This window comes from Elephantulus edwardii, unplaced genomic scaffold (assembly GCF_000299155.1).
Source record: "Elephantulus edwardii isolate Elephantulus edwardi_28Jun2011 unplaced genomic scaffold, EleEdw1.0 scaffold00242, whole genome shotgun sequence".
Classification (NCBI taxonomy): Eukaryota; Metazoa; Chordata; class Mammalia; order Macroscelidea; family Macroscelididae; genus Elephantulus; species Elephantulus edwardii.
The window spans coordinates 4,298,337-4,307,829 of record NW_006399992.1 but is presented as its reverse complement, the minus strand read 5'-3'; the positions used below and the strand labels follow the sequence as shown (position 1 = coordinate 4,307,829).

Sequence of the window (9,493 nt, the reverse complement as noted above, 5' to 3'; positions counted from 1 at the left end):
GCATATGATAGATAAGAAATTCTTATTTTAATAGTTTCTGATTGTCATAATCTTGTGTTTTTACAAATAATGTGTGCATTCTACTTTTGTTTACAAACACCTCCGGTTCTGTGCATGTGCCACGTCATTTTTTTCCTTTCTTTCTTCAGAACAGTATATTATTTGAGGAAAAATACAGGATTACAATTATCACAAATTATTAAAATAAGAATTTCAATACTCAGAAAAAACTTTATGGTTAATTTGGAGAAATACTCATTAGGATATTCTATGACAGTGCTGAATAAATCATGTTTCTATTAAATAAATTAAAATACATATTATTAACAATTAAGTTATTTCTTATAGAGATTTACAATGCTTTTCATTTTTGAAACGAACACAATTCCAAGACATTCTTACAGGCAATTTGAGTTTCACTGCATCCACAGGCTGTTGAAAAGGCCAAGAATATTTATGCTTCCATAAGGCCGTCAGGACAACCTTCTGAAGATATTGCAGTTGATTTGTCAACCGCCCATTTTTCTTAGGATTTATATACTCTGGTGGAGGAGGGTTAACAATAGCCGTCCGTTGACTTGTCAGGGCCATTTGTCGCTGCTTCTAAAAATGCTGTTTTAATGTTGCCTACAAATACATGGGAAAAAATAGCATTACAAAATTGAGTTAACCCAGAAACACTTTAAAAAATATTTCTATAAAAGGAGAAACTACAAGTGTTTTTTAACAGTAGCAGATAGGGCATTTTAAAGCTATCATAATTTAAAGTGATAAAGTCAAGTCACCAAAAAGAACCAACTTTAACAAGTATAAATCTTTATATATACACGTGCTTAAAAGTGTCGTATGTATGCTTAAGTTTCAGAGAATTTATTTCATCCTTTCACAGGATTTCTTTTGCCTTTCTACAAACACACACCAACTGAGATCTGAGCAGGAAATGTTTGTGAAATAACAGAATGTTAAAGAGAGTATCAGTCTCTAGGTATTCCAGGATTAACAGTAATACAAGTAAGGGAGAAAGTAAAAACAAAGGAATTTAGTGCACAAGAGATCTATTTTTAAACAGGAGTGTTCCTTAGAGGCAAGGATGGTGAAATTTCCTTACACGCTTTAGGCATATTTTCAGGAGGTACCAGCTCTTTGGAAAAGATACTACTATGCTTGGAAAAGTAGAATGTCAGCAAAAGAGAGTAAGACTCTCAACAAGATGGATTGATAAGAGTCATTTCAATCAAGGGTGTGAGCATGATGGAAATTGTAAGGATGGTGCAGGATAGGGCAAGGTTGCTGTGGATAGGGCACAGAGTTCCTGTAAGTCTGAGTTGACTATTAGGAAGAAGAATGCCAAGTGTAAAATGTGGTGTATACTGCTACATCTGAAATACTTCACAACTTAGGAGTATGTTCGAAAGATGGTATCTCATGCACACCCATGTTTATTGCGGCTTTCTTTACAATAGCAAGGAGTTGGAAACAACCTAAGGGTCCATCAACGAATGGATACAGAAGCTATGGTATATCCCACACAATGGAATACTATGCTGCATTGAAAAACAAGGAACTCATGCAATATTATTAAAAATGGGTGACTCTGGAGGACATTATGCTGAGCGAAGTATCTCAGTCACAAAAGGACAAATACTGCATGGTGCCATTGTTGTAAAACAGGACTGACATTGGGGGGGGGGTGGAGACTGAGAAAGATGAGTTCAATAATGTATACTGTATTGAAACAGTTGAGATAAAAACCTGTTTACAAGGGATATGTGATTAGGTATTATTATCATGACAGGAGTCCAGAGCAAAGGCTGCATAGTGGACTGGACCTGGGGGGAGGGTTTGTAAAACAATGAAAGAATTTTTCTTTTACTTTTCCAAGAGAGTAGTATACTAGGGGGGAGGGTTGGGAGGGAGGAAAGTACAACAATGAATGAATGGAAATCGTAAGTCTCTGTAAATTTTCATTGAAATTAATGATAATTTTTTTTAAAAAAGAAAGATGGTATTTCATTATTACTGGTAAGTATGTTTACTTTTCATTGATTGAACTGTGTGTGTCCACAAAACACAAGTGAGAATACAATATGGAATTTATGTAATGATCGCCATGAGTTGATAAACAGTTAGTTATAAAAAGATTAAGGACAAAAAGCAACTAATGCCATCACTGCCCTGTGGCACTGCTTGTCTTGAGCAAGAGAAAAAGAGTGATGATGTGCATGGAAAGAGGAGACCTCAGTGTAACCAAAAATTGCCAGGATTAGAGCTTCTCTTTTTGGACTCAGGATCTTGCACTAGGAAGCAAGACATTGAGGCCAGGACACCTGGAGATGGCCAAGAAACACCTCACTTGTAGAACCTTAAGGAAACAAGGACTTCCCTTTGTAATCTACAAAGATAAAGGGCTCTCCCTAAAAACAGGCAACTTAATTTAGATATACAGCTTTAACAACCGTAAAAAATTTCCATCAAAGACATCTACTTTTAGTATTGCTTCTGTAATACCACTAGATAATGAAAACATTACTTTTAATGATAAAGAAGTAAAACATTCACTAGCTCAATTTTATCAGCAAAATGGAAAGTATAATTAAAAAACGGATAATTTGGTTCCAATTAATCAGTGTATTTCTTCATGTTTGTGCAGTTAGTTCCAACTCTGATTGTACATTAGTCATATGGCGATGTAAAAAATATCTGAGACACATCAGTGCCAATGATGAAGTCTCTGGAGATAAGTGTCTGGAAATCAGTTTTGGGTTTATTTAAAGTCTCAGATGTTTCTGATATATAACCAGGATAGGGAACACAACATTAAAATGAATGAACTTAAGAGTGTGATTGCCAGTCTTCCAATTTATTTCATCTCATGATTTTATTTTTCTACTATTATGTGGATTTTATTTAATTAATATGCCAGTTTCACCCAGTGCCTTTAACTCAGTTCTGATTCCTGGTAATTCCACAAGTTGTGGAGTAGAACCTCACTCCAAAGCCTCTTTGGGAGCTGACACGTCTTGGTTTTGGTTGTTTTGTTTTTTGAGGTAAGGCTTAATTTACTGGCATAGCGTCGGCAAGACTACTGTCCAGAAATGCCCCTGCTCCCGAAGCACATTGTTCTCGAACCACAGTGCTATCAGTGAATTCTCCAAAATGCTGAAGAACAACGCTGTTAGTTTAAAGACCAGGGTGACCATGGTTCTCAAAATCACATGTTACACATCAGAGCTGGACAGTGAATGAGGATGACAGAATAATTGATGCCTCTGAAATAGAAACGAGGCCTGAAGAACTGAATATCACATGGACTACCAAAGGAACAAACAGATACATGTTGGAACAAGAGCAACCAGAGTGCTCCTCAAGCCAGAGATGGTGAAGCTCGGTCTGTCACACTTTGGACATGCAGCTCGGTGAGGTTATTTCTTGGCAGGAGACATCATGGCTGCCAAGATGGAGAGTCAATGAAGGAGAGGACGCCTCCCAACACAAATTGTACTGAGAAAAGTAGAGAGTTGGTGAAGGAGAATACCCTTTATGAGATGGATTGATGCGGTGACTGCAACCACAAGCTTAAACAGACCAGAAATTGTGATGATGTTGTTGTTGTTATGTGCCCTGGAGTCACTTGCGACTCATAGAGACCCTATGTACAACAGTCCTGAACTCTGCTCTGTCCTGTGATAATCGCACTGTTTCTGACACTCCCATCCCGATTACCCCAGTTACTGAATAAATCCAATTCATAGAGGGCCTTCCCCTCCTGCGCTGTCCCTCCACCCTACCAAGCATAATGTCCTTCTCCAAGGACTGGTCTCTCCTTACAACATGTCTAAAGTATGTTAGACGGAGCCTCAGAATCCTTGCCTCCAAGGAGCCACCCAGTTTTACCCTTTCCAGGATGAATCTGTTTGTTTTCCTAGCAGTCCATGGTACTCTCAATGGCAGATTTGCCATCTCCGGATATCCATGGCATTCTGCTATGGGACCTAGAGCCCACTTGCCCATGGCGGCAGAGCTCTCAGCCCATGCTGCTTCAGCACCAATGGCATCAGCGCCATTCAGAAGATGAATTGAGGCCTTTGAGCTGTGGTGCTGGAGAAGAGTATTGAAACCCTCCCTGATTGGTAAAGTTTTGTTCTACCTTACATGGGGTCACTAAAAGTCACAACTGACAGAACAGTGCCTAACGTGTAAAAAGAGAGATAAATCACCAAAACTATTTACTAGTGGAGGCTGGTGTCAAGCAAAGCAGGCTCCTGAGTGAAGACTCACAGAGGTATCTAGAGACAGGCAGCGTCCAGAATGACAGAATCCAGACTGAGTGAGAATGAAGTCCACCAGGCTTCTTAATATAAAAAAAGAGAAAATAAGTACATCACGTAATGATACATAGCTTGCAGGAAACCAACTTAATACACAAACTTAATCATCACACCCTTATTTTTCAAGGGAAGTCATTCAATTGACCAAGATTTAAGCTTTCTTCTGACGTTCATTTTGATCTTTTATTTGTCTCTTTAATGTTCCCTGGCTTTTTTCAGGGAAGACTGTTGGCATAGCCCATAGGGAATTGTGCTGTTAACTCAAAGGGGCCACCTCCGTGGCAATTTATAGGCCCAGGAAACCCCCTCATTGATTCTCCTGCTCTAAGAAGGTTGGTTGGACCCAGTGAATGCAACCACAAGCTTAAACAGAGCAGAAACTGTGATAGGATTGGTAGTTTGGTTCTATTTTACACCAGGTCACTAACAGTCAGTACTGACAGAACAGTGCCTAATGTGTAAAAAGAGAGAAATCATAAAGAACTTCTTACTAGTGGAAGCTGGTCCTCAAGCAAAGCAGGCTCTTGATTGAAGAATCACAGAGGTATCTAGAGACAGGCCGCGTCCTGACTGAGAGAATCCAGACTGAGTGAGAATGAACTCCACCAGGGTTTAATATAGTGTGAGGTGGGCCACGCCCCCAGCTAATTCACTTTCCACTGATAGGACATACAGATCATCCCTCCAAGCGATTATGTCACCTAAAGCTTTATCAAGAAAATAACTACATCAGGCCTGGGGGCCCCGGCGGGACAGTGCTTGGTGGCAAGAGCAGATTTGCCATCTCCGGATATCCATGGCATTCTGCTATGGGACCTAGAGCCCCCTTGCCCATGGCGGCAGAACTCTCAGCCCATGCTGCTTCAGCACCACTGGGAGCATCAGCGCCATTCAGAAGATGACCCGAGTGCGTGTGGTGGACATCAGCGCTTTGGGGAGCACCAAATACCACCGCCCTTCTCGCTGCGTCCACATCTATACCAAGTATGGGGTTGGCAAAGCGGGTGACTGGATATTTCTGGCCATCAACGGACAGAAGTAAAAAGGCCCTCATTGTGAGGCATCGCATGCCTGGTGCCCGAATGACCCCCACGTTTGACTCCAACAACTTGGTCCTCACTGAGCACAATGAGAACGCTGTGGGGACACGAATTAAGACACCGATCCCCACCAGCTGCGCCAGAAGAACGGCGAGTATTCCAAGGTGCTGGTCATTGCTTTGAACTTTGGGGGACGTTCAGGCCTTGCGCTGTAGTGGGTTTGTGAAAGCATGCAGAGAACGACGCCTCTGCCGAGTGGGGACGTGGGGACAGATGGTTGCACCCTTTACATTGGGAGAACAATATTCTGTGAGAAAATAAACTTTTTCAGATAAAAAACAAAATAACTACATCACTTAATGATACATAGCATGCAGGGAGCCAACATAATGCACAACCTTAATCATCACACCCTTATTTGTCAAAGGAAATAATTCAATCTAGCAAGTTTTAAGATTTCTTCTGAGGTTCATTGTGGCCTTTTGTTTGTCCCTTAAATAACCCCTGGCTTTCTTCATGGAGGACTATTGGCATAGCCCATAGGGAATTGTGCTGCTAACTCAAAGGGGCCACCTCCCTGGCATTTTATAGCCCAGGAAACACACTGAATGATTCTCCAGCTATAAAAAGGGTCCTCTTGCAGCGCAGTCACTAGAGAGAGATTTACTAACCCAAAGTGGTGCCTCAGGTGATCAAGGTCTCTTAATCCACTGGGCACAAGAGTGCTATCAGTGAACTCTCCAAAATACTGAAGAACAACGCTGTTAGTTTAAAGACCAGGGTGACCATGGTTCTCAAAATCACATGTTACACATCAGAACTGGACAGTGAACGAGGATGACAGAATAATTGATGCCTCTGAAATGTGATATTAGAAAAGAGGCCCGAAGAACTGAATATTGCATGGACTGCCAAAGGAACAAACAGATACATGTTGGAACAAGAGCAACCAGAGTGCTCCTCAAGCCAGAGATGGTGAAGCTCGGTCTGTCACACTTTGGACACGCAGCTCGCTGAGGCTATTTCTTGACAGGAGACATCATGGCTGCCAAGATGGAGTGTCAGTGAAGGAGAGGAAGCCTCCCAACACAAATTGTACTGAGAAAAGTAGAGAGTTGGTGAAGGAAAATACCCTTTATGAGATGGATTGATGCGGTGACTGCAACCACAAGCTTAAACAGACCAGAAATTGTGATGATGTTGTTGTTTTGTGCCCTCGAGTCTCTTGTGACTCATTGCGACCCTATGTACAACAGCTCTGAACTCTGCTCTGTCCTGTGCCAGTCGCACTGTTTCTGACACTCCCATCCCGATTACCCCAGTTACTGAATCAATCCACCTCATAGAGGGCCTTCCCCTCCTGCGCTGTCCCTCCACCCTACCAAGCATAATGTCCTTCTCCAAGGACTGGTCTCTCCTTACAACATGTCCAAAGTATGTTAGATGGAACATCACTGAAACAGAGGAGGGAGAAAACTGTTTAAAAGAGATATATGACTAGGTATTTCTGTCATCACAGGAGTCTAGAGCGAGGGCTACATGGTGGAGGGGACCTGGGGGAGGGTTTGTAAAACAATAAAAGAATCCTTTCTTTTACTTTTCCATAATTTTTGACTCATGTACTTATAACTTGTTAGTCAAATTTGTGTCTTCTAGGTTGCAACACCCCCATGATACATCTTCAAGAATATGAACATGTACGGCCAAGCGCAATCAATAAGAGTGCATCTAAATTCCAAAATCAATCTCCATAATAGTCTATGTTTCCTACTGCCAAAGGGGCCCTTTAGAGTAGTGAGAGAAGATCGTCACCCTGAAACCCACAGCATCCCTTTTCAGCAGGAAGTAGCTAAGAGAATACGCCATCCCCTTTTCCTTATGACTCACGGTGAAGTCTCTCTCAGGGAGGAGTGATAGGGAATGGCAAAGGACACACCGACAAATAAGATTAATCAGAACTGACTTTGACAAGCACTGTGGCAATTGGACAATTAAAACAGACATTCGGATGGCGGGCGGGGAAGAAGAACAAACTGGGGAGGAGGGTAGAGAGAATGGTGCAGCAATGAAGGAATGAAAACCCAAAATCCCTGTAAATGTTTATTAAAACTAATAAAATTTAATAATAAAAGAAAAATAAAAAATTAAAACCAAACAAAACAAAAAAAAGAGAATCCTTGCCTCCAAGGACTCACCCAGTTTAACCCTTTCCAGCATGAATCTATTTGTTTTCTTAGCAGTCCATGGTATTCTCAATACTCTTCTCGAGCACCACAACTCAAAGGTCTCAATTCTACTTCTACCCTCCTTGATTGGTAAAGTTTTGTTCTATCTTACACGGGTCACTAACAGTCAGAACTGACAGAACAGTGCCTAAAGTGTAAAAAGAGAGATAAATCGTAAAGAACTACTTACTCATGGAGGCTGGTCTCAAGTAAAGCTCGCTCCTTAGTGAAGAATCACAGAGGTATCTAGAGACAGGCGGCGTCCAAACTGAGAGAATCCAGAGTGACAATGAATTCCACCAGGCTTCTTAATACAGGGCGAGGTGGGCCACACCCCCAGCGAATTCACTTTCCACTGCTAGGATATACCGATCGTCCCTTCAAGAGATTATGTCACCTAAAACTTCATCAAGAAAACAACTACATCACCTAACTACACATAGCTTGCAGGAAGCCAACTTATCACACAACCTTAACCATAACACCGCAATTTTTCAGGGGAAATCATTCAATCGAGCAAGATTTCTTCTGACGTTCATTTTGGTCTTTTCTTTGTCTCTTTAGTGACTCCTGGCTTTCTTCAGGGAGGACTGTTGGCATAGTCCAGAGGGTATTATGCTGCTAACTCAAAGGGGCCACCTCCCTGGCATTTTATACCCCAGGAAACACCCTAATTGATTCTCCAGCTCTAAGAAGGGTTCCCTGGCAGCACAGTCCCTAGGGAGAAATTTACTAATCTAAGTGGTGCCTCAGGGGATTAAAATCTACCAATGTTTACAGTGGAAAATTTGGGTAATCACCGTCATGTGATTTACAGTCTCCAGAAACCCATAGGAGGTTCAACTTTGAGATGGTTCCATCTGGTTGGCAATAAGGTTGTTTGAGTATTAAAAACTCTAGAGACAGATATCCTTTTAGTTAGCACTAGTACTTACAACAAACCATACCACTAATTGCTGTTGTCGTTATGTGATGTAGAGTTGACTGCAACTTATAGCAACCCTGTGAACACCAGTGAAAACCATTTTTCCTCTTCCATTTTCAATACACTTAAGCCCATTGTTAAAAATCATCATCTCAGTCCCTCTTGTTGAGTGTCTTCCTCTCCTAAATTGACTCTCTTCTTTCAAATGAGTTGTGGGAGGATATCAAGGGTATCATCCAGGAAGGGAGCAAATGGTCATTCCAAAGACAGAAGAGGAAGCGAAGACCAAAATGGATGTCAGAAGAGACTCTGACAATTACACTGGAGCTCAGAGAAGCCAAAGCACAAGGAAGAATTGAAGATACTAAAGAGTTGAATAGAAGATTCCAAACGGCAGCTCGGGATGACAAAGCAAAATATTACAATGAAATGTGCAAGGAGTTGGAGTCAGAAAATCAAAAGGGCCAAACTCGCTCAGCATTTCTTAAGCTCAAGGATCTGAAGAACAAATTCAAACCTCGAGTTGCTATAATCAAGGATGCTTTCGGCAGAATATTAAAGGATCCAGGCGGTATCAAATGAAGATGGAAAGAATATACTGAGTCACTGTATGGAAAGGAATTGGCAGACACCGAAGAATTTAATGAAACAACATATGAGCAAGAGCCTATGGTGATGAAAGAAGAAATGCTGGCTGCTTTGAAGAAAATGACAAAAAATAAGGCTCCAGGAATAGGTGGTATACCAATTGACATATTTCAGTAAACAGATGCTGCCCTGGACGTGCTCACCAAGTTGTGCCAAGAAATCTGGAGAACAACCACTTGGCCAACTTATTAGAGGAGACCTACATTTGTTCCTATCCCAACGAAAGGTAACCCAACACAGTGTGGAAACTATAGAATAATCTCACTGATTTCACAAGCAAGTGAGATTTTTTTTGTTGTTGTTATGTGCCGTCGAGTTGCCTGCGAC

The 9,493-nt window shown here is 41.4% G+C and overlaps 1 pseudogene; it reads left to right on the top strand.

The window, feature by feature from the left end:
* Positions 1-5,583, top strand: part of LOC102864828 — a 40,262-nt pseudogene extending 34,679 nt beyond the window's left edge.
* The last annotated feature ends 3,910 nt before the right edge of the window (positions 5,584-9,493 follow it).